A 26,696-nucleotide genomic window follows, 5' to 3' on the forward strand; every position below is an offset into this window, starting at 1 on the left:
TCATACAGCAGTTAGGGCGAGGTTTAATTCCAACATGGTATAGTCAATCCTACAATAATTTTTAACTGTTACAGCTCGTACTAGAGTACAAGCAAAGAGTAAGCTAACAAGGAAACCCCTGCTTGCAAGGTGGTCTCGAACAGGAGTGGGCAAGCAATTCTACAAAGGGCCAAAGTGGGTGCTTCTTTTTCGTTGCAACCCATTAAGAGGACACCTTTTCACCAATCTGGTGTCTTACAACTGCAATTAGTTGATTGCCGTCGTGTTTCTTGTTTCCCCGGAACCCCTCATTGGTTAAACTGCCTGTGCTGGATCAGTTGTAACAAAGACTATGACCCACTGTGGAACCTTGATGACTGGTTTGCTCATCCCCAGTCTAGAAGGTTGTGAAGATTATCCTAAACTACTGTGACGTCTCTCATACAGCAGCTGGGGCGAGCTTTAAAGTGCCTGTGACAGGATAAAAAAAGACTTAAATATTATTATTATTATTTTTTTATTAAGAGGACACCTTTTCACCAATCTGGTGTCTTACAACTGCAATTAGTTGATTGCCGTCGTGTTTCTTGTTTCCCCGGAACCCCTCATTGGTTAAACTGCCTGTGCTGGATCAGTTGTAACAAAGACTATGACCCACTGTGGAACCTTGATGACTGGTTTGCTCATCCCCAGTCTAGAAGGTTGTGAAGATTATCCTAAACTACTGTGACATCTCTCATACAGCAGCTGGGGCGAGCTTTAAAGTGCCTGTGACAGGATAAAAAAAGACTTAAATATTATTATTATTATTTTTTTTTTTAATTACTAAAATAGTATTTTTTAGACGATTCGAAAAAGCAGCAAAATGTCATCATTGTTTCAATCTCTCTACTCCAATATTTTTACAGGATATTCTTTTTATCTAAGTATTTTTCCACGATTGCTAAATTAATGGTACGGTCATGACAAATAACAGTCTTGTGATAAATGGAATATGAAATATTAAAAATGCATTCATTCAGAACGACAGAGCAAAATTATTGCATAGTGGTCAAAACTGCAGACTTTTTAAACCTTCCGAACGGTATTTTATGCCACTGGAGTTAATCCGGCTTTTTGCATTTCCCTGCCCCGGCTTTGGTGACAGAGGAAAGAGCTTAAACAAAACACGAGGTGTGACAGTCAGCTGATATGCTAACCCAAACCGAGCGGCTTTTCCAAGTCTTTTTCTTGCCTTTCGAAAATGAAAAATCACCCAAAACTACCTCGACTCATGTCACACACGACAACGTGTTTGATTGTCTTCGCCAATCGGCCAGCCACCGCAGCGACCAAGTTACGGCTTGTCATTCTGCTGCGGCCTCGGTGGGCATGCAGTGCTCATCGATGAGAGAGGGGAAAGAGGGTAATGAACGCCGAAAATAGCGCATTCTCGGTGGAGAAACCAGCTGACGTCAGTGCAGGGTGCTGCTCGGGGTCAAGCCGAGGAAAACGCTATGTGAGCGGGCACGTTTGCCATGATTCCAGTATTTCACATAATATAAAACACGAAGCTTACTCACTTCCTTGTCTCGTCAATGGTTCCTTGGTTGTCAGACTTGTTTCGGCTATCGTAGTGAACAAGGATCTTTTGGAAATCCAAAAAGCCTAACACCACTTTCCCTGGTGTAGTAACAAAAGCCTGCAGCACTTTGGGCTGGCGCGACACAAAAAATAAACAAATTAATCCGCAAAATCAGCTGAATCCGCCATCCTTCTGCACGCTATCTAGTAATGGCTGTATTATGAAATGGTTACTCGGCTTACGTCACATTCACCCTCTTCCCCAACCCGAGACTGGAACCGAAAGTCACTCATTTTCATGGCTTGTGATTCAAAAAATTGAATGAAATACAGTAATTTTGAGCGCTTCCTCACACATCCAACATTTCATTCAGGAGCATGAAATACTGTTGCGGCGAAGAAAGATCCACTGAACCAGCAAAAGCATATCTTTTCACTTTCTCTATTTTTCTCTATTTTCCACGGATTTTCCTTTCCTGTCTTTACCACTGACTCACCCCTTTTAGAACATAAATGTAGTCACCACTGGCGCCACTAGATGGAGCGCCACCTAAGAGTTGGCTCCTAATGCTCCAATGATTGGGGATGGAAGCCAGGTGTGTCTGTGAGCAATATTATATAGGTAAGGGGAATCAGGTGTGTTTGTAAGCACCTAAACAACAGAGCACAGTCGTTGCTGGTGAGTTGCAGCTTGCATTTTCTGTTAGAATTTGAATCTATTTAGTGAAACATTATATAAAGACCTTTATTTTCCTGTAAAACAATTTCAGCTTGAATGCAAACAATTGCAAGTAACTTCATGTTAAAACAGGCTTGACTGAATTTGAATTATTATTACCATATTGGCCCGAATATAAGACAGTGTTTTTTTGCATTGAAATAAGACTGAAAAAGTGGGGGTCGTCTTATATTTGCGGTCTAGACATTATACCCATTCACGACGCTAGATGGCGCCAGATATCGTTGAAGCGAATGCCGAACTTGAGCGATGCTCTGTCATGATAGATCTCAACTACTCTCAAGTTTAACCAGTTTGCATTATTTTATTGCAATGTTTTTCCTTTATTCAGATTTGTTTCAAGACTACAGTTACGGTTAGACCTCACTTTGATGGTTAATGCAGTTATTGCAATTTTGTTGTTTTATCACAATAGATTGGTTGATTTACATTTCAAAAAACGGAAGCCATTCATTTACGAATGTGATTGCACTTTAGTTTACATATTTAAATGTTCAGATATTAAGATTTGAATGAGGCAAAATAACATGCTTTTTCTCTTAAATATGTTGTAATAATCATTTGTTTCAGATGTACTGTAATTTTCTGTATGAAAATTAATCTGGGGTTCAAAAAGTCTTTTTTTCAAACAGGAGTCTTGGAAAAAGAGGGAGTCGTCTTATAATCAGGGCCGTCTTATATTTGGGCCAATACGGTGTTATGTTAAATTGAAATTAATGATGACTAATTAAATACGTTGATTTGGTAATCAATTGTTAGGGATTGTTTAAGTTTATGACACCAATATTCTGATTATTTGACTCTAAATACACACACATTTTCACTCTTTTCACTGTTTCGTTTTCAACCTGGTTTCCTCCTTTCTAACGAATAAAAATGGGAAGAAGCCGAGTTGGCCTCGCGTCATACATTTTGTGCTTGCCATCTCATCAAGCGGGATAAACATTTAACAGAGCTTGACAAATACTGCGTGTAATATATAATAACCATGATTTTTTTTTTGTGTCACAGGCACTTTAACTCCAGCATGGTATAGTTTATCCAACAACATCAGAAAAACATGGGTTTTCATGGTGAACAGCTACATACATTGTTTATTATCTCGTCATTTTCGGAAGATTGTATTTGATTACAACAGTGTGACGTGCATCTACAGAAACTTTAAAACCATTTGATTGTTCTAAAAATTTTAAAGTGTAGGCCAATTAACATAAATGTTTGCTCCATTACTTCTCCCAGTTAGCTAGCACAATGTGAATACATTCTCAAAACTTGGCTTCAATATTGTCAATCAAACTTGACAGCTACATTGATCTTTAAACCATGAGGCACTGTACACCTTTGGGACAAGCCCGGAGATGTCTGAAATTGTCATCTCTGGCATGGGATGGAGAAATCTATAGTTTCACGCTGTGCCAATTTCACCGGGCTGGAAATGACTACTTTGGAAAGTGGAAGTATAGCACAAGTAGGGTCGAACCCCTAACAACCATGCACGACAGGCTCGAAAACAAACAGTAAATAAACTGCAGTGTCAATGAACTATAACATCCGATCATGTTTTTTTGCTCCCGATCCGATCCAAATCGTTTTAGTTTGAGTATCTGTCGATCCCGATATTTCCCGATCTGATTGCTTTTTTTTTTTTTTTTTTGCTCCCGATTCAATTCCAATCATTCCCGATAATTTTTCCCAATCATATATACATTTTGGCAATGCATTAAGAAAAAAATGAATAAAACTCGGACAAATATATACATTCAGCATACAGTACATAAGTACTGTATTTGTTTATTAGACTATAAATCCTCAAGATGGCATTTACATTATTAACATTCTTTCTGTGAGAGGGATCCACGGATAGAAAGACTTGTAATTCTTAAATGATAAATGTGACTTTGTATATTGTGACTAAATATTGCCATCTAGTGTATTTGTTGAGCTTTCAGTAAATGATACTGTAGCCATTTAACTGTTCTGCCCAAATGCATGATGGGAAGTGCAACCATGACTGTGCGTAGTGGTACCAATTGATATATCTTCTCTGCGTCTGGAAATAACATAGGGTTTTAAGAAAAAGATCAATTACTACCTTTCTTCCCCACATTGCTTCCCACGATATTTCTAATCGTAGGGAGAGGGATTGTAAGGCTTTAGCCAATTAACAAAAGGCTCCACAGGCTGCCAAAATTCACTATACTCATTTTACGCTGCCTTTTAGCTCTATATATAGGTAAAACGGCGCCATTACAGATTGAAAGCGACAATGCGTGAGTGGGTCGTGCAGCGCATACGTTAATTGCGTTAAACATTTTAACGTGATACATTTTTTAAAAAATACCGCCGTTAATGGGATAAATTTGATAACCCTACCTTAAGCCTAAACCAAAGACTCTGGATGAGTGTAACATATTATGTCTGTAACGTTAAATACAATTAGAAAACGATTTAAATAAAAAAATTATATGTATTAAAAATAGGCATGTCCGATATTTTTTTGCCGATTCCGATACTTTGAAAATGACGTGATCTATGCCGATCGATCGGGACATCTCTAGTTTTAGCTAAGTACATCTCCTGGTGAGTACATCTCCGTGTATTGGTACATGCCTACATGGCAGCATTTCCGAGCCTGGAAGTGAATTTCACAAAAACATTAGGACTTAGAAAATCACCCTGCAAAATCAACCTTCTCCACAAATATGGCCAGGCCTCTGTGTTATATTTGACCCATATTTTCTGGGATATTTTTCAAAAGTATTTTAAAAATGGGGTTTGTCAGTTAATTGTTGAATAATCATAATTCAATATTCCTCTGCTTTTTCCTAATGTATAAAACATTATGAACAACCACAATGGAAGTATATCCAACTCCCATGTGGGACATTAAAACTGTTCAAACTACAATAACACTTAGACACTCAGTAAAGCAAAATACAGTCTTGACCATAAATCACTCCACATCCTTTACTGTTCTTTAATCCTGCCATATTTACACTACTGTACAGACGTCTGGGGTAATACTTATAAATGTAAAATCACCATCCATTTTACAAAAAAGAGCCATAAGAATAGTAAATAATGCTGGTTATAGGGATCATACAAATACATTTTTAAATTCCAGAACATTAAAATGCATGGACTTGGTTCATTTTCAAACAGCTCAGCTAATGTATAAGGCTTTACACAGGTCACTTCCTGACAATATACAGAAATTATTTTTTAACAGAGAAGGACATTACAGTTTGAGGGGGGAGCTTCACTTAAAGCATCAGAGGGTACGAACGACAGTAAAAAGTTTTTGTGTTTCAATTTGTGGAGTGAAGCTTTGGAATAAACTAGATGAGGGGCTCAAGCAATGTCCAAGCATGACCCAGTTTAGGAAGTGGTACAAGCACATGGTTTTCACTGGGTATAGGGAAGAGGAAGGGTTTCAATTATAGGGGGTTTTCACATATGTTATTGGCTAAGTCTTGTTTATTTTTGTTTATCTTGCATCTTATGTATATGGTTATTTAGTTTATTTCTTTGTTAATATGAGGACTTGTAACATAGGGCGGACAGATATAATTAAGGAATCGAAATGGGGGGGGGGGGGTGTTTAATAAGCAAATGCTTCATCCTACTCCTTTTTGGACTCAATGAATAAATTCTGATCTTGTTTATTATTATCATTATTATTGTCTTAACTATTGTTGCTGTTATCTCGAGAGTATCATTGGTTTGGATTTTTTAAATTTTGTTCTTTGTTATTTTTGTTTATTTTTATTTTCTTATGTCCAAATAAAGCGTGCGTGCGTGCGTGCGTGCGTGCGTTCGTTCGTTTCTATTCTCTGTGTCTAAGCAGCTGAACAGGACGACAACAAAAAAAAAAATCAATTTTGATATTGTCTAACAATGTACCCACCGAACAGAGATGCGCCCTACTGGGTTTGTTTTTAAAATTCCTGCCTATCTTAAAAATGCATATGCCATGTCAACTTCTTCAGAATAAGGTCTCAGTTACACGAGTCCTTTAATCTCTCAAACACTTAACTAATTAGACATTTGCTGCATGCATCATTTAGATAATTGACTGTTAACACATGATTATTTGTCTACATGCAATCACTAAAAAAAAAGAGTGAACATTTAATTCTGAGCTCGATACATAAGAGTGCCTTCGCAAATTAAACTAATTACAGGGCATTATGCCATTAAGCAACTCTGCTCTCAAAAGACCTTTTAGCCTGACTAAAATGTGCCATTTTTGACTCCCTGTTCGTTTCTGAGGGTTTAGACCGTGACAAAAATGACGTGACCCCACAAGAGTAAAAATATAAAAGCAGGTTGAATATCACACATCATTGTCTCCAACACAATTATGTAGACATCTGTTAATTGAGCGTGAAACAACATATCCCAGGTGATCAGAAACATCAGGGGCCTAAATTAGATGAAATTTGACATGCCATAGCTGTGTTCCCGTTCACATTCACATTGTCACATTGTTGTACGTAATTGAGTTGAGGGAGTTCATTTAAATGAAGCTCTGTCTTCCCGCAAGAGTTTTGTCTAAAAATCATTGAAAAACAATTTCAATATACCTTCCAGCAATATAATAAGGTTTCAATGATACAATTTTAAACAAGTAATACAATAACTTTAATAGTAATTATGATGAAGATAGTACTTTGAGTTAACAAAAAGTCTCTTGTGTATCAAATTAAACAGATAAATGAGAAAACAGACCTGTTGGGTATTGACATCACCAAAATAGCCCAAAGAAACATTTTACATTACAGAAATAATGTGTATTAAATTGCCCTCATATGCATTATTAAGGTATCTGAAAAACTTTGGTAAATAATACTGTGTATGCGCCTTATTAAAATCAACAGGTTACATTTTGAAAAGAAACACTCAAAAACTAACATTTCCCCCATAATTCTTAAAGTCCGTGGCTCTGAAAGAATTAGAGTAGTATTCTAACTCCTATAAGATACTGTATTATCTGAAAATAAAAAGCTTGCCAACACTTTACAAGATGTACAACTTCTGTATCAAACTTACGATTCAGTGGTAGCACGTGACAAACTATCTACAGTGGTATGAAAAAAGTACCTGAATTTCTCAAATTTCTGCATAAAATGACCATCAAATGTGAGCTGATCTTTGTCAAAATCACACAGATGAAAAAAAAAAGTGTCTGCCTTAACTAAAACCACCCAAACATTTATATGGTTTTCATATTTTAATGACTATAGCATGCAAACAATGAAAGAAGGGGGGAAATTAAGTGAACCCTCTGCCTAAGGAGACTTTAGGAGCAATTGAAACCGATTTTTACCAAACAATTTAAGTCAGGTGTGTGCCCAATCACTGATGAGTGGTTTAAAGCTGCCCTGCCCAATATAAAACGCACACCTGGTAAGAATTCTCTTGATGAAAAGCATTGTCTGATGTGCATCGTGGCTTTCTCAAAAGAGCTGTCTGAAGACCTGCGATCAAGGATTGTTGATTTGTATAAAGCTGCGAAAGGATACAAAACCATGTGTAAAAGTCTGGATGTTAATTAATCGGCAGTCAGAGAAGTTGTCTATATATGGAGAGAGTTTGGTGTTGTTGCTTCTCTCTCAAGGAGTGGCTGTCCACCAAAGATGATGCCAAGAATTCAGCGCAGAATACTGAGAGGTAAAAAAGAACCCTAGAGTGCCTGCTAAAAACTACTGGTGCACGATAGTTATTGGTCTGATAACAGGCATTATGACGTCATCTCGATAAATCCAATAACATTGTTAATAGGACCGATAATATGTATTGTGCTGGCTTTACAGTTTACAGTGACTTTACACACTAGTATAGGAAAGCAGTTGACATTTGTGGGACATTGCTCCCACCTGCTGGTCAGAATGATTTGTTGCATCTATTTTTTATCACAGTAGTTTTGTTCACATTACAAGCTCATTCACATACACATTGCGGTGTCTAGCGGTCGCATTGACAATCGTGAATGCTTGCTGTTACGTTTCTGCCTCAGAAATATGTCTGTAAGTATTTTATGTTTACTATAACATGGATGTGCACCATATGTTTAGTTCTGTGGTGAAGGGTCATATGTACAGAACTTAATAAGTTATGTGTTATAGAAGCCAGCCAATGCTTTAGTAGCTCAAGCTAGTGTAATGTGCTATGCTATACATATAATAGTTGTGTATATAAGTGTATTGTGCAGTTTGTTGTATATTGAGTATTGAATATGTGTATTTTTCTGTTGTACTTTCACATTATTATGACGAGTGTCTTCCCATAAAAGCAAGAAAAGACCAAGCCTTGTGGTTTATGGAAGTGTATTGATTTTTAGCTGGCTGTCGGGCAGTGCAGAAGTGAAACACACTGTTTTGTTCATGTCATTATGAAAAATCTGGTGAGATCAAAGGCAAAAATCTATGTTGAATCCACCACATTTGTTTTTTGTTGAAACCTCCAGGTGTTCAAAAACTCAGGTTATACATTTAAAAATATATATATATATTATCGGTTATCGATATCGGTGTTGACTTTGAGGAGCAGGAAGTTATCGATATCTGTTTCAAAAAATGGATATCGTGCACCCCTACTAAAAACTTACAGAAATCCCTGGCACAGTCCATTATCTCTGTGGACACATCAACTATATGTAAAACTATGGCCAAGAATGGTGTTCATGGGAGGACTCCACAGAGGAAGCCACTGCTGTCTAAAAAAATATTGTTGCTCGTTTAATGTTCGCAAAAAGGCACTTGGACACTCCACAGATGTTTTGGCAAAATATTTTGTGGACTGATGAAACTCAAGTTGAATTGTTTAGGAGTAACACACAATGTCTTGTGTGGAGGAAAAAATGGAACAGCTCACCAACATCAACATCTCATCCCCACTGTGAAGCATGGTGGAGGGAGCATCATGATTTGGGGCTGTTTTGCTGCCTCAGGCCCTGGGCAACTTGCAATCAATATTGGAAGAAATAATTCAAACGTTTATCAGGATCTTTTACAGGAAGACATGAGGCCATATGTCAGACAGTTGAATCTAAAAAGAGGATGGATGCTGCATCAAGACAATGATCCAAAACACAGAAGTAAGTAAACTTCAGAATGGTTTCAGAAGAATAAAATACACGTTCTGGAATGGCCAATCAAAGTCCAGACTTGAACCCAATTGATATGCAGTGGCATAACCTAAGGATGGCGATTCCTGCCAGACACCCCAGGAATCTGACTGAACTACAGCAGTTTTGTAGAGAAGAACTGGCGAAGATTAGTCCTGATGAATGTGCCAGACTAATCTGCAGCTACAGATAGTCAGGTTGAAGTTATTGCTGCCAAAGGGAGGGCGGGGACACAAAATATTAAAATGTGATGGTACACTTACTTATCCCCCCCCCCCCCCCCCTTCTGTCATTGTTTGCATACTATCCTAATTAAATATGAAAACCTATAAATGTTTGGGTGATTTTAGTTAAGTTTTTTCACCTGTGTGATTTTGACAAAGATCAGATAACATTTGATGTTGATATGCAGAAATGTGAGAAATTCCAAAAGGTTCAGATACCTTTTCATACCACTGTCACTATAGCAATAACCAACTTCTGGATCAAAAGTATGATTCAGTGGTACCACGTGGCCCCTGCGCTTGTCTCCAGGTGACAAACTATCTAGTTATCATTTAAAGCTGCATTGTTTATTTCTATTTTTGAACCTCATTGATGCAAAACTGAAGAATTTACAGCTACTGTCGTTTAAATCTTTCCCCTTCAAGCCATATGTCACACAAAGACATTTTTTAAACAGTTGCCAAAATAGGTCTTGTTTTCTATACAAATACTAAAAAGACATTCATTGCACTGATATCCAAATGTTCCACTTTTCATGATGATGCGCACTGATCTGTTCTGACCCAAAGTCCCCACCTGATTCTTCCTACTCCACATTCATAAAATGGTGGAACAGAATCCCAACAGTTTGAGCTTTTTTAATTTCAGTCAAATTAGTTTTAATGCTCAAACCAGCATGCGCTAAGGCCCCTTTGGATCAATGACCTCTGAGCCTTCGTAATCTCTCTCATTGATCGTTCACCTCATTGATCATTATGCCAGCATTACCTAATCAAACACAACTGCAGTAAACAAACACCAAATAGAGACATCCCAAGAAGTTTGGTCCCTCAGGAAAGACCCAAAATGATGTGAGGAAAAATATATAAACTGAAATCCTCTTTGGAAGAGAATATCAAATCATAAGATTGCTTAATATTTCACTGGCTTGATGAAATATGCATTGTAGCCCAGAATGGAGAAGGGTGGAAAAATGCAATGATTTGGATGCATTATGTATGAGAATGGTCCGCTGGCAAAAAAAAAAAAAGTGCACTTTTGAATAATCACTATTTCACCATCACTGCAGCATATTGAGATGCCATTGTGCTTCCATGTCACTTCAGTTCAAACAGATTCCCTTTTAAAAATAAATCATATTTATACATAGAAAGTGCTTTACATATTTAGCAAACATCTGAAGAGGAAGAAAGCAATTCCAATCCGACAACCTTTTGCTCACATGTTCATATTTGCAAAAATTGAAGGGATTGAATTTGGAGTGAATATTTTTGCTACTTGATCATTACTTGGGAAGGGAATAATAATTGGCAGGGTGGATTCCATTTCTAGCCCAGAGTCCAGTTACCTGTGGCCCAATTGAGGAAACGCTGCCCTAATGAAAAATAGATAATGGGTTAATGGATTTAATTTGTTTTTGTCCCTATAGTCGATCAAGTAAATTTATTCGAATGCTCATCCCTTAAGCACTTCTGATGAATGTGCGGTTCCCTTAATATAGGAAAAAGGGCTGACAGTTTTGATGCAAGATCACTTGCACTGATTTTTAAAAAAAAATAATAGTGTAAGACTTAACACACAACTTTAGTAAGACAATTTATATTACAAGTAGTATTAGTATAATTATTAGAAGAAATATAATCAAATTCATTCTAAATAGAATGTGTGCAATCCATACATTCTTTCAGATATCATTAATGAAAATGTGCAAAGAACTCAAACAATGCACTACTCATTTGTCTGATATCGCGTTAAACAGATTTTTTTAACATGATTTTACAGCAGATTATCTGATTTGCTGTTGTCTTTGTTGCATGTGAGTCTGACGCACTTTAAAATTCGCCCCTCACAAACTATCACCCATTAGGATCTTGAGTGCCTTCTCCTTACTAACCACAAATGCAATGTGTAGTAAACTAATACATAATACAGCCTATACCTTGAAAACGCATCTTTCTTTCAAATGGTCATGTGTAGCAATGTAGGACATTATAGGACTTACTGTCACAATGCTAATAAAACTATCAATGTACTTGCTTGCAAAAAATAAATAATAATAAATAAATAAATAAATAAATACATTAAAATAAAATGTTTGTGGATTTTAACTCATTCATTTCCAATGTTGTTAATAACCACGTTAGAGTATAATGGAGTTTCTAACCGCGTTATTTTTCGAGTAGTCATTCATCTAACTTTTGCCATCTTTGCAGTGCCGTTATCGTTACTGAGGATGTGAAGGGGCACACTACACTACTACACTACACTACACTTTGGTTGAATGAAGCTCGAGCTGTCTGATTTTGTCTGATTTGAGCAGAGCGAGAGGGAAAGGCGGGAAGGGGGTGGTTATGCCATTGCAAACGAGATGATGATTGGCTAGGTGGCTAGGAGCGTGAGCATAGCATTCACGTTCTCATTAGCATTTAGCGTGGCGAGCGTCATATTAAACTCTCAGGGAACTTTTTATTTACATACAGTTCGTAGTGTCCAGGTGGGCTCAATTCATTAAAAATAATATACTGTTTTCCTGCTGAGTGTGCATTATCATCACCAAGTTGGTGTTGTCCTTGTAGGCGCTACAGTATAATTTTATTTTATTTTTTTTTTCACCAAAAATAATCACTTGCCCCAACCTTTTCTTGAATGACGTATCCACGTTTGACGTTATGACGTTTTTTAACCAAAACAACTCGAGCAAAGACATATTTTTTTCTATTTTAAATAAAAAAATAAGTTCAATCAGTTATTATAAACATTTGATGTGAAAGATGTTATAGAATGTAAAATGTAATGATGTGTAGAATATGAAAAGTAATGTCAGGTACTTTGCTGAGCACGCAATTACTCCAATTACTACAATGAGGTAACTGAGTTACTAACTCAATTACTTTTAATTTGTAGGTAATTTGTAACTGCAACTAATTTTTTAAAGTAAGATTAACAACAATGTTTGTATCACTATCAAATGTTGAATTGAGAAAAATGCACACTTATTTAATGACCCCCCTCCCCCCCCCAATTAAATATGACATAGTTCTCCTGGCTTCATCAGGCCGTGATCTTATTATTATTAATTATTGCAAACAATGTAATATTAAGGGCTCAAAATACATTGATATTGAGGCTGTGTGTGGGCTGAAAGAGTGTAATTCGATGTAGCAGGACTGTCCTTGGGCAAGGCCCTGTTCCGGGACAGGTTTCCTTTCTAAGTACACTGCTCAATGTTTTACAAGGGTGACTTTTCACCATCTAATTTCAACTCTGCTTTTCCCACAGAACTGGATGAATGAACCTGTCTTGTAGTTGCTTCCTGGAGCAGCATGAACAAACCATCGCAGGACAGCTAAGGTGATCTTCCCACTTCTCACACAAGCACCCTTTCCCCTTAAATGTCTATATACATTATTTGAACTTTTCCGGAGTTCAACTGTTGCTGTTAGTGTTTTTTAATAAGACATTGTGTAGTACAGGGGTTGGCAACCCAAAATGTTGAATGAGCCATATTAGGGCAAAATGACAAAAACCAAATATGTCTGGAGCCGCAAAAAATCAAAAGCCTTATATAAGTACTATAATGAAGGCAACACATGTTGAATGTATCTATATTAGCTATATTAGCCTACTATCAAAATGACTAAGTTGGCTATAAATACAGCCTTCATGATCAAATGTTTATTTTCCGTGCAGTGCATTCTGTAGTGAATGACACACTACACGAGTACTTGTTGTTGTCCGAAACTGCCTCAAGTTTAACTTCGTTACAATATAAATGAATTATTTTTAATTGCTTTCATATACCGTATTGGCCGGAATATACGACGGCCCTGACTATAAGACGACCCCCTCTTTTTCAAGACTGAAGTTTGAAAAGACTTTTTGAACACCTAATTAAATTTTATACAGAAAATATTTACAATACATCTGAAACAAATGATTATAACAATATATTTGAGAGAAAAAACATGTTATTTTGCCTCATTTAAATCTTAATATCTGAACATTTAAATATGTAAACTAAAGTGCAATCACATTCGTAAATGAATGGTTTCTGGTTTTTGAAATGTAAATAAACAAATCTATTGTGAAAAAAAAACAAAAAACAAAATTGCAATAATTACATTAACCATCAAAGTGAAGTCTAACTGAAGTCTTGCAACAAATCTGAATAAGGAAAAACATTGCAATAAAATAATGCAAACTGGTTAAACTTGAGAGTAGCTGAGATCTCTCATGACAGAACATCGCTTCAATGATATCTGGCGCCATCTAGCGTCGTGAATGGGGAGAGTAGCTGAGATCTGTCATGACAACATCACTTCAATGATCTCTGGCGCCATCTAGCGTCGTGAATGGGTATACTGTCTAGACCGCGAATATAAGACGACCCCCTCTTTTTCAGTCTTATTTCAATGCAAAAAAACACCTTACATTCGGGCCAATGCGGTGATTAAAGAAATGCAATAAAGAAATCCAAATTTTGATGTCATTTGTATTTTGAAGATTCAAAACAAAAAAAAACAAAAAAATAGAATATGCATAATGTCCCCCTTATCTGGGCAACATAGTGCAAAAAACGCAGCCTGCATTTATAAAAAAAATAAATAAAACGGCACCCTTTTGAAAAGGTAAAGTATATAATCGGAGCTCACATACCTGCATAAAAGTGATGGGTGTTCAATATCAATCACATCACACGACTCATCACAGAGTATGTTGCCGCTGAATTAATGCCCCTGGTTTGCTGATTGGTGAAGTTACCTGCCATTTTTATGGCCCATTCCTTCACTGTCTTAGTGCGAGAGGCATGTATTTGATTTTTTGTATTGTCTCGGTTTTGTTTTTGAAGTCTGCAAATAGGTGTTCTGATATGTTGATGAATGACTCCTTCATTTACCAGTCACCATCTGTGAACAGTTTTCCATGCTTTATTTTTCGTGTTGCAACAAAACTCGCAGCAGTAGTGGAGTTTGGAGATTCAATCCACTTTTTAAATCTATTTTTGCACTCTTCCAATTTCTACAGAATTAATGCAATCACACTTACTGGGGATTCGGCTGAAAAAGTAGTATGCCTTCCCTGCAAATGTCTTTCCACATTACTCCTGTTGTGATTTGACAACTTCTCACTACGGAGCAAACGTTCAGAGAATCCTTCCGCAATGGCAATGAATGCAATTGATTCGGCCCAAAAAACCTTGAATTCTCTGTTCTCCTCAGGACCCTTGGTCTAGTATGTTAATCTTCAGATTCAAACTCGGATGAGAATACATTTTTACAAACAGTGAGCTCGTCTTTATTTACATGAACACATCTGCTTCTAAGGGGAATAACTTCTGACTCATCTCGCTTTTTTCATGCTGGCTCTTTTTGACATTTTTCGGGGGGATATAGTGATACGTGTGACATTAGCGGGACTGAGATGTGCTTCATTGACATTCATGTATGCATTTGATGTCACACTGTCAAAAAGTTAACATTACTTCAGGGCAAAAAATAGGAACATGTTCAAGAAATAAGGGGATGCCAGATTATTGATTGATTATCCTCACTGATGCCAATTTGCTTTGTAGTGTTATCCTGCAGTCACTTGTGCACAAGTCTGTGGGAGTGATTAGCTCTGTGTACACTCTTGTGAGTCAATGCCTGGGGTATCTGTTCGAGTGCGTGCGTGTGGGTGACAGAGAGAGGGAACGCTCATAAATAACTGGGTGTGTGTGTGCGTGCTTACACAACACTGTGTGCTGCATCACTGAGATTCAAATAAAAAATAATAAGGTGAGGATTACATTTGGATGACAGAAAAATATTAGCCTGGCAGTGATGCGCCTTTTACACTGTCACTTTTATAGTTGACAAAAAGATAGGACTCTTGTTTGCATTTATATTCAAAACGAGATAACATCAATATTTTTTGTTTATGAAAGCTAGGCTCTTTCTAACTACTGGACAAGGAAATTCATGGAGATGTTGGCTTAGAGGTTTAGCTATTGTGACACAGAGCAAAATTTTATAACGCACTGACATGGCAAACTCTTTTACAAAACGTGCAGTCATTTGATGATCCCGCTATTCTGCAAATTGCAGTTGGTTTTATATTCTGTTATTCTTTCAGCCTTATCTCCACTTGTTTCAACCAAGTGGTGGAATGAACTTTTTTTGGGAAAACAAAATGCATGTACTGTGGTAGTTTGGCACTGCGTCAAACTTAAACATGTTTTATATTTTGCACCACTATCTGAGGTAACCACTGTGACCAAAAAGCTGATAGAAGGGCACCGGTGAAAGATGGCAAATGAAAATAAGGTCAGCAGGTCTCAAGATGAGGTGATAGAAAAGAGATTGAAAAGAGTCTAGTGGTTGTAAAAAGCCCCGTCACCAAACACCTGTACCTTTTATTCCTTGCAGCATTCCTAAAGTGGCACTGCTGATCCAGAAAATGCTGCAGTATTCACCTTTCACCCGAACACAGATTAAGTCAGAGCAATTTGACACAAACAGTCGCCCTTGCGTTTGTTGTGGAGTTTGATTCATCATCAGCTACTTCCGCTTTGATCTTTGCCTGGCAGAGCTCCACAATGAGAGGAATGAAGTAATGGCAGCAAAACATGAAATTGCTGTTCTTTCAGAAATTATGTGCCTTAAGATCCTATTTCTTAGCTGGAAGAATAACAAAAGGGATTATTAAAAAAAAGGTTAATACACTTCTGGCCAAAAGTATTGGCCACCCCTGCGATTCTGTCAGATAATGCTCAATTTCCTCCCAGAAAATGATTGCAATTACAAATGCTTTGAGAGTAATATCTTTATTTTGCTTGCAATGAAAAAAACACAAAAGGGAATGGGGGGAAAAAAAACAATTAAATCATTATCATTTTACACAGACCTTCAAAAATGAGCCGGGAAAAATTATTGGCACCCTTTGAAAAATATTGTGATGCTTCTCTAATTTGTGTAATTAACGGCACCTGTGGCACATAACAGGTGGTGGCGATAACTAAATCATACTTTCAGCCAGTTAAAATGGATTAAAGTTGACTCAACCTCTGGTGTGTGTCCTTGTGTGTACCACATTGAGCATGGAGAAATAAAAAGAACAGAGAACTGTCTGAAGACTTGAGAAGCAAAATTGAGAGGAAGCATGGGCAATCTCAAGGCTCAATTCCATCTCCAAAGACCTGAATGTTCCTGTGTCTACCGTGCACAGTGTAAGTGTAAAGCCCATGGCACTGTGGCTAACCACCCTAGATGTGGACGGACGAAATCTCACGGAGAAAAAATTGATGTGAGATTTCAACGAAAGATTGTGCGGATGGTGGATAAAGAACCTTGAATAACATTCAAACAAGTTCAAACTGTCCCACGGTCCGAGGGTACAACTGTGTCAACCCGTACTATCCGTCACCGTGTGAATGAAAAGTTACTCTATGGCAGGATACTCAGGAAGAACCCACTTCTGACCCAGAGAAATAACAAAAGTCAAGCTGGGGTTTGCCAAAACTAACCTGAGAAAGCCAAAAATGTTTTTGGAAGAATTTTCTCTGGTCAGAGACAAAAGTTGATCTTTTTGGGAAAAGGCATCATTATAGAGTTTCATGGAAAAAAAAAAAAAAAACGAGGCCTTCAAAGAAAAGAACACGGTCACCACAGTCAAACATTGGCGAAGGTTCCCTGATGTTTTGGGGTTGCTTTGCTAATTATGGCACTGGACTGCTTCAGCGTGTGCATGGTATTATGAAGTCTGAAGACTACCAACACATTTTGCAGCATATTGTAGGGCCCAGTGTGAAAAAGCTTCGTCTCCATCAGAGGTCATGGGTCTTCCAGCAGGACAATGATGCAAAACGCACTTCAGAAAGCACTAGAAAATGGTTTGAGTGAAAGCATTGGAAACTTCTAAAGTGGCCAGCAATGAGTCCAGACCTGAATCCCATAGAACACCTGTGGAGAGATCTGAAAATTGCAGTTTGGCGAAGGCACCCTTCAAATCGGAGAGCTGGAACAGTTGGCCAAAGAGCAATGGTTTAAAATTCCAGCAGAGCATTGTATGAAACTCATTTACGGATACTGGAAGCGGTTGTTGGCAGTTATTTTGTCTAAACGTTGTGCTATCAATTATTAGGCTCAGGGTGCCAATATTTTTGTCCGGCCCTTTTTGGGAGTTTTGTGAAAAATTATATGTTTTTTCATCCTCTTTTGTGTTTTTTTTTTTTTTCATTGCAAGCAAAATAAATGAAGATATTACTACTAAAGCATTTGCAATTGCAATCATTTTCTGGGAGAAATTGACAGAGTTGCAGGGGTGCCAATACTTTTGGCCAGCAGTGTACATCATTAAAGTCACAAGAAACCTTTATGAAGTTACAGTATACCCTTGATTGGATGTTGGAAACATTGACTTTAACTCAAATACTTCCAAAATAATCTTTCCTCATTCAAATCAATGATAATGCCACCAATCTATACAAAAACAAGATCAATTTTGTTATGAAATTTTCAAGAAAACAAATGGAGCTACCAATCTTAATTTAAATGTTTAATAGAATGTAACACCATCACCGTAGAATGGTATCTTGGTTTCGCAGGACCACCATGTAAACAGCCCCTCAGGCAATATAAAATTGGATGGCAAACTACCCCATGTAAAAAAAATAATAATAATAATTAAAGGGGGAAAAGGAATGCTGAAAGAATACTTTAGAGTGAACAGCATTAGGTATGTGCTTAAATAATTACTTATGTACTTATCTGTAAGTACCATGATTAAGAATTATCAGTTAAGTACCTTGACTGCACCTAGCATATCATGTTTCCCTAAAATTATGCTGCATTCCGATTTTCCAGGAATTTTGCAAAATACATTAAATTGACCCTTCCCTCTTTGAACTATATATTTTTTTCCACTTGATGTGAATCCGTGAAGTGGCACACGCTTTTGTCAAAACTTAGTAAAAGCTTTTTACTTAAGGGAAAAGATTAAATTCCACCGGCACAAATGGAGGTGATGATACAATTTCACATTGCTGGAAGAAAAGATTTTGATAAGCATCAAGACCAAGGGAACTGCATATTATGGAGCACCTTTTCTTCCTCTTTAACTTCTGGATGGCAGAGAACTTTCTACAGCATTACCAGGAAAAAAAAAGTTTCAGTCATCGGCACTGTGGCCCAAAAGAAACTTTGCATAGAATTTACAAGCACTGTTCTTTCATTACAAGTACATCTTGTCACCCTACCTCATTGCATAGGTATCAGGAGATTGTATTGGACAACTGTAGTAGACAGCCAGTAGTTTTGCTTCAGTCTTGCTGTCGGCCTCTTAACATCCTCCCTGGACAGTTGTCTTCATAAATCGTAATGAGTCATCGAGTTCCTTTGCTGTTGGACAGTGTCGTCACAGATTACTTGAAAATGTAATTTAATTACTGATTACGCCTTTTTCATCAAAAGCAACTAAATTACTTTAAAAGTAATTTATCTGTTACTTTTTACCATTTTTTTCTCCCTTTGTTACCTCAACATAAGAATCACAACAGAAGAATATCATCGCATGTACCGTATTTTTCAGACTATAAGTCGCAGTTTTTTTCATAGTTTGGCTGGGGGTGCGACTTATACTCAGGATCGACTTATGTGTGAAATTATTAACACATTATGATATCATTTCACATGTTATTTTGGTGTTTTGGAGTGACACTGATGGTTTGGTAAACTTGTTAGCATGTTCTTTATGCTGTAGTTATCTGAATAACTCTTAATAGCTATGGCCAGGTTCGCTTTATGCCTTTGGCAATGTGAGTTCAATTGTATTATTGACATTTTTATACTGAAATGCATGCTATTAGTTTGTAGTGCTTTCACGCCCAAGTGGGGGCGCACTCACACTTGTTTATGCGAAGAAGAGCGTTCACACGCCAGAAGAAGACTGACAGCTACGCGGCGTCTGAGCGCGTGGGCGAGAGAGAGACATAGAGAGAGAGAGAGCCTATGACCTGCGAACCGATGTTAATTGTTTATGCTTATAAAATATCTCTACAGAGGCAACACCTGTGTGGATCATCTGTTGTTGTTGTGTGTTTTCCACCCGCGATCGGACACTTAGAGCCAGTTGTGTGGTTGTTTGAACGATGTGCTAATGCTAGCAAACGCATGCTAACCGTTTTTGTCATTGCTGTAAAAGCGGCTAATTATCATTTATGTACGTTGATGCGAACCTGTTTGGTATCGAGGACAAAATTGATTTATATCATTTCTATTTTTAATTCACTCTTCAAATGATGGTGTCATAACGACGGTCAAAATAAAGTCAGCAAATTATATGCACGTCCAGCATCGTCATTTTGTAGTTTAGCTGGCTGTATAGCCAGGACCAAGACGTAGCGTCCTGGTGACGACAGTATATTTGCATTTCGATGTTAATGCATCCTGTAACATTATCATACTGTACACTTTTCAGCATGTTGTTCTCTATTGTTTTTTTTTATGTTAAATTGCCTTTCAAGATGACATATCTGTTCTATGTGTTGGATTTTATCAAGTGAATTTCCCCCAAAAATGCGACTTATTCTCCGGTGCGACTTGTTTTTTTTCCTCTTCGTTGGGCATTTTATGGCTAGTGCGACTTATACTCAGGTGCGACTTATAGTCCAAAAAATACGGTAATGAATTTTTCACCTAAGGCTTAATCTTTGAGTTAGACGGGGTTTAAGTAGTCGATGGCGTTGATTTCAACCCCCATTGACTCGCACTAACTTAGTCACTCCGGAGCCCTGAAACAAATAACTGACAAACTGCACGGAATTTGTTCAAACTCCAAGGACTAATTAAACCCCAACTAACTTGAAGATGAGGCCAAATGTCAAAAATTCTGAACTTCCCCTTTAAAATGAAGACCTAACAGTTAAAATTTTGTATATGGCGGAAAACACATACAAGACTGAAAAAGCAGTTTCTTCTCTTGCACTCCTCTTTAAAAGAAACTGCTGTATTTTAAGCTAAAACAACTGTTGTGTTTGATAGAACAATGTCTATATGCTGCCATAGCAGATTCATGGCACATTAAGCCCCCAAACTATTTTTAATTTGTCCGTTTTATCCTGAAAACCCCCATTTACAGACGTCGCGCAACCGCTTTTGTTTCAACCCAGCCATAAAACAAAGGTAATTAATTATATTCATTATTCAAAATGTCTGTCGTTTTTAGCTTAGAATCATTCATTGATGTCTCATATTTCGTTTAAAAAAAAAAAAAAAAAAACGACTTTAAAAAAATTATTCACTCACATATTTTAAACTTTTAAACAAATTATGTCACAATGAAAAAAATGGCGTCTGTAAAAAAGTCACGGATATCTACCTCATAACTATCGCTTAATTGTATTTTTTTTTTTTTTGTTACTGTTGCATTTTCTTCGATATGTTAGATGATAAGTAATTGATCCAAACAAAAAAAAGTAGAAAAAAAAAAAAAACGTTTAAAAGGGTAAATATATGAAAGAAAATCTCAACCACTCCTTGATGTCTGCGATTTCTGCATCGTGACCCTTGTTATGTGACCATGTTTCACCCATAAAATCCCCCAAAAATCCAGCTGTGGCCATTCACAGCTGTGTGTTGACACTCAGTGATACATGCTACATGGAGTTTTCGGATCAAAACAAAGTAGGTAAGCGATAATGTCTCGTTAAAGTCATGGCGTCTGTAATTCTGTTCTCGCGTGCTCTCACCTCCAGATAGGGTTTTGATGTTTAAAAAATATATATATTTTTTAAAATGCCCTCCTGCTCAAAATTTGTCTTCCCCCCAGAAAATTGGGATTTTAATCGATTTCCAATGATGTATCACATATGCATATCGGACAATTTTGAAAGTTTGCTAAATTGGGGGTCTCAGAGCGGAACTTTAAGTCACCTGAGTGTTTTCCGCCCTATATGTTGTAAAGCAATAAAACAAAAAACAAAAATGAACAAGAATCCTTGAAAGTATTTCATCGTGGGTCCAAATTTTTTCGAACGGCTCATGTGACTAGCACCTTGGAGACAGTCCTTTGCTGTGCTTAGCCAAAACTACAGCTGAGGAGGCAAGATGGATATATGAGAATTTCTTTAAACCTAAGCTTTCAAAAGCTTCAGCAAACAACTGCGCTTGAGCCGAGGATTGAACACGAACAGTGTCAAGATGTGTCGAGATATATACACAGTACAGGCCATAAAGTTTGGACACACCTCATTCAATGCAATGCAAATGATAGTGCCAACCCAATTGAAAAGGAAACAAATTCCACTTATTATCCCTGATTAGGCATACCTATGAAGTGAAAACCTTTTCAGGTGTCTGTATCTTGAACCTCATCGGGAGAGTGCCAAAAGTGCAAAAAAGTAATACAAGCAAAGGGTGGATACTTTGAAGAAAGTAGAATATAAAACCTGTTTTAAGTTATTTAATTTTTTTTCCGATTACATAAATCCAAATGTTCATTCATAGTTTTGATATCCTCAGTGATAATTTACAATGTAAATAGTCTTGAAAATATAGAAAATGCAGAAATGATGTGTGTCCAAACTTTTGACTGTTTCAGGGTCATCAACATGCTTTTTCCCCCTCCCACAAAAGTAAAACCCTGCCTATGGTTACAAACTGTAACTATAAAATGAAGGTAAAGGCTGATTAAAAACTGTTTCGAGTTTTGTCACGTTGTGCTGTAATTCCAGGTGATTCCTCGAATTGGATGTCAAGTTTTTAGCAGTCGACATTCTTTTTAAACCAGCTCAAAGTTTGCAACGCATGGAGAGTTTGTCATCTTTACTGGACAAAAATGTGAAGTAATGGCTGTATTTCCGGTTCGCAAATGCAGCCATTTGTGGTATCTCTCCTGTCTTTCACCCCTTCGCGTCCTGACGGGGTAGCTAGGCTATGTTGTGTTGGCTGCAAACTCTTAGCGCTCACACACCATGGTAATACGCGTGTCCCGTTTTTTTTTTTTTTTTTTTTTTTTTTTTTTTTTTTTTTTTTTTTTTTTTGTCCTTCGATTAGAAAACGTGACGTGTGATGTCACTCCCAAACTCAAACCAACATTTCTATTTGAAATGCTTTCTGTACATGACTACAGTATTCTTCATTCTACATACATTATGAGGCAATAACAAAATACTAACGCACAGGCGCTAAAGAAAGTAACTTTAATCAGGTTACTGGTTTGGAAAAATGAACGCGTTAGATTGATCGTTAGTGAAAGAAAGTAATCAGAGTGAGTGACAACACTGCTGTTGGACCATATTCTACTTGATAATGACTGCCTTCACTAATTTAATTGGAATACGGTATGCAATGCATTGGCAATTCCTTTTTACCCTTCTCTTGACTAATACTACTGAACACTGAGATCCCTTCCATCTCGAAGCTCTCTGCAGACCATGGCTTATGCTGTAAGATGTGACCACAAAAATGTCAGCAGAAGCTTGCTGCACACTCACAAATATGATAATCACGTACGGTCTTCTGCCACACTGTGTCTGTTTTCCTGTGTGTGTTTCAACTACACACGATGACATTTGGGACAAGGAGTGCGGTATTCTTACATGAAGTAAATATGTAATACAGTGATTCAAATGCAACAAACAGACTACAAAACATACCTGCTGCACAATGTTTACTCATGAGGTTGTCTCACACCTTCAGTTGCAGGAAGAAAAATGTGGAAAAACTAACAAGTGCGGGACTAAGGGAATACAATGATGGAGACCAAGTACGTCTACTGAGTGGGAGGAGAGATGAACAACGATCCCTGATTGTGGTTGTCTTATGAGGGGAATCCATCAAGAGTGACACTGGAACAAATAACATTTGTGCAGCACATGTGAGACTCAAATTTAGCATGTTTTTCTTCCAGAAATAGTCACATCTCATACAATAAGTTCTGTTATATAAACCCACAGCACTTAGGTGCATATTGCTTGCTATTAGAATAAAAATAAAATCCAGTGAAGGATTGTGTCCCATCTGCACACTCGCAAAATTAATAGTCACATAGTGGAATTGGCTTAAAAATTAATGTTGAAGTAAATATGGTTTCTATTGGATTTATAGCAAAGAATTTGAAGGAATTTAGGTTTTTCTCACAAAAGCACATAGCACATATTCATCATCCGTCCGTCCATCTACCAGCGGGCAGCCATGGCACAGTTGGTAGCTGGAGTGGTCCTTGGACCGAAGGGTCAGCGGGTCCATTTCCGGCTGCCACTGTCGAATTGCCCTGTGGGGGTGTGTGTGAATGTGTGCTAATGTAAAACGTTTTGGGCATGGTAGCCATGTAGTTAAATGTGCTATATAAGTACGGTCCATTTACCAATTAATCCAGGGTCGTGTCGCAGAGGGAGTTAGCAGGGAAACCCTGACTTCCCTCTCCCCAGCCACTTCAACCAGCTCCTCCAATACGTTCCAAACCCAAGAGACAGTCTCTCCTGTGTGTCCTGGGTCGTCCTCGGGGACACAAAGTCCCTCCCGGATGACCGAGCTTCTTACTTTATCGGTAAAGGAGAGCCCGGACACCCTGCGGAGGAAACTCATTTTGGCCGGTTGTATGCGGGATCTTGTTCTTATGGTCACGAACCATGTAGGAACAGTGTAGGAACATTGATCAACTGGTAAACCGAGAGCTTCACCTTTTTGGGTCAGCTCCTTCTTCACCACTACGGACCGCATCAGAGTCCGCATCACTGCAGACGCTGCACCGATCCGCCCGTCATTCTCCCGCTCCCTCCTAGCTTCACTCGTGAACAATACCCGAAGATATGTGAATTTCTCCACTGGGGCAGAATCTCATCCCCGACCCGGAGAGGGCAAGCCACCTTTTTCCGATTGAGGACCATGGTCTCTGACTTGGAGGTGCTGATCTTCATCCCAACCACTTCACACTCTGCAGCGAACTGCTCCAACAAGAGTAGATCACAGCTTGATAAAGCCAACAACACCACATCTGCAAAAAGCAGAGATGCAATGCTGAGGCCACCAAACCGGAACCTCTCAACGCTTGGGCTGTGCCTAAAAATTCTGTCCATAAAAATAATGAACAGAATCTGTAACAAAGGGCAGCCTTGGCGAGTCCCACCCTCACAGAGAATCAATTCGACATACTGCCGGCAATGCGGACCAAACTCTGACACATATAGCACATATTCAACTTGTGTGTAAAAATGTAAAAACAACCATCAGTTATTCATCTAAAATTCATAAAATTAGATAGTAACCAATGTTTTGAAGAATAGCTGCCACCGAAAGGTTAGCAAAAATTTGAACATCACCAGACATCCACACTAAAACATGTTTTTGATATTTTTATATCGAACGAAAGGTTTTAGAAGTTTCTTATGCTGTCATTTTTTTTTTTTTAAAACAAGGTGCAATAAAATTATATGCCGAAACTTGCAGGAAAGTTCATTTGGTGGGTTGAACACTAATTTGCAAGTAAGGGCGAGAAGAGATTAAATAAGGGATTAAAAGGGTACAAGTGATTGGACATTGGGTAGACCCAGAAGGTGGAGAAGAAAAGCAAAATTAAGTGTTTTTCCCCAAGAGACAGAGTAGCATGAATCAATGCTCAGGCGGTATAAAAGGCAAGCAAATGTCGATATGGTGTAGTTGTCAGCCATTCCTTTGCAAATTGCATGGGAAGTTGTGCAGAAGCAGCCCCGATGAATAGATAAAGAGATAAATTCACTGAAATGACTGTTCAGGTGCATAACAGCACTGAGTGCAAAAACTCATATTTTCAGGAAAATCCACTTGCAAAAAAAAAAAAAAATTCTTTGAAGAACACCTACGCTGCAGTATCACCGAATAGTATCAAAACGGCAATTGTCATTCTGTCACACAAGTGTGGGGGAGGTATGTTGCACTTGTGCAGTCTCTTGCTGCTATTTAAACAATCCCATTTTCATTATCAAGCCAAATTAGACTTGATCCAAAATGTGAGCCCAGTGAAAGCCAAAATCTTCAACAGTTGGCAAGTTGCTGTTGACTCAGCGCTAATGCATGACAACTAATTCCCTCAAACAGATTATGATAATTTGCGCTGTAAAACTCCCACTGCTTGTATCCAAAAATTTAACAGCTGCTTTTTTTTTCCCCAAATATTTGTTTCAGTTGAAATATTAGTTACTTTCCCACAGGCTCTTGGCATCTTCTAATGCCTGTGCCTCGGTTGAAATATGGATTCGTCCTCATGTTTCTTGACAAAACTATTTGATGTGATTGAGTGAGCCATCCACAAAGTAATAGCATGTTATGTTTTTTTTAATCTCCTTTAATACAATTACATCAAAATGTTAGCAGTTGTAAAATGGTAATAGCAGCAGGTGTCGTTGATAGTCCATCGTGTCCGGTCCCTGGTTCACTCAATTACATCAATATCAAAGATCGACATACACAAACATCAACATGGAGTCATTCACCACCTGCTAGAAACCGAATGAACCTATGTAGCCTAGCAACAGCTTGTAGAGTGGTTTTATTAGCACTGCGAAGAAAGATGAATGTCAAGAGGATGATACCCGGCCTGTCTCTGCCACTTATTCATTTACACAAGCAGACGTCAGAGGGAACATCGGCTCAGATGCGCAAGTCCAATTTCTGCAAAACGCCTCCACTCACATCCCCTCAAACGTGCTTCGTTTCTGACAGCCTTGCATTTGTAACATCTCATCGATCAGACTGCTACACCAAACAATTTGGCCACTATCTTCCCCTTTCTGCCAAGATTTTTTTTTTCATTTTAATTGTCAATTTGTTATTTATCCTTTTTTTTTTTTTTCAGTTCGGGATGTTGTGGCACCCGTGCTGTAAAGTGATGGGTGCCAACAACACAGTTCATTCCAGCCTTTAAGTATTTTACATTATGGGGGCCGATAAAGTATATGGTGACGCTGAGGATATAAAGGTGTAAGTATTTTTATGTGTGAAGGAGGCGATGTCTGCTCAGGATGTTCATTTTTATCAGGTTTGTGTCACTTTAAATCTACTCCGATATGACCAATAGTTTGGTTTCTTTGTTCAAGCGTGAACGCCA

General features: G+C 37.9%; 1 long non-coding RNA gene across 1 annotated transcript; it reads left to right on the forward strand.

Annotated features, from left to right (window-relative positions):
* The first annotated feature begins 2,193 nt into the window (after positions 1-2,193).
* LOC130910866 (uncharacterized) lies at positions 2,194-23,605 on the forward strand. The gene is made up of 3 exons (XR_009061924.1): positions 2,194-2,221; positions 12,915-12,986; positions 23,312-23,605. It is a non-coding gene; the product is annotated as an uncharacterized LOC130910866 (long non-coding RNA).
* Positions 23,606-26,696: the final 3,091 nt, after the last annotated feature.

The sequence above is a fragment of the Corythoichthys intestinalis genome, chromosome 22, assembly GCF_030265065.1.
Source record: "Corythoichthys intestinalis isolate RoL2023-P3 chromosome 22, ASM3026506v1, whole genome shotgun sequence".
NCBI classification, from domain to species: domain Eukaryota; kingdom Metazoa; phylum Chordata; class Actinopteri; order Syngnathiformes; family Syngnathidae; genus Corythoichthys; species Corythoichthys intestinalis.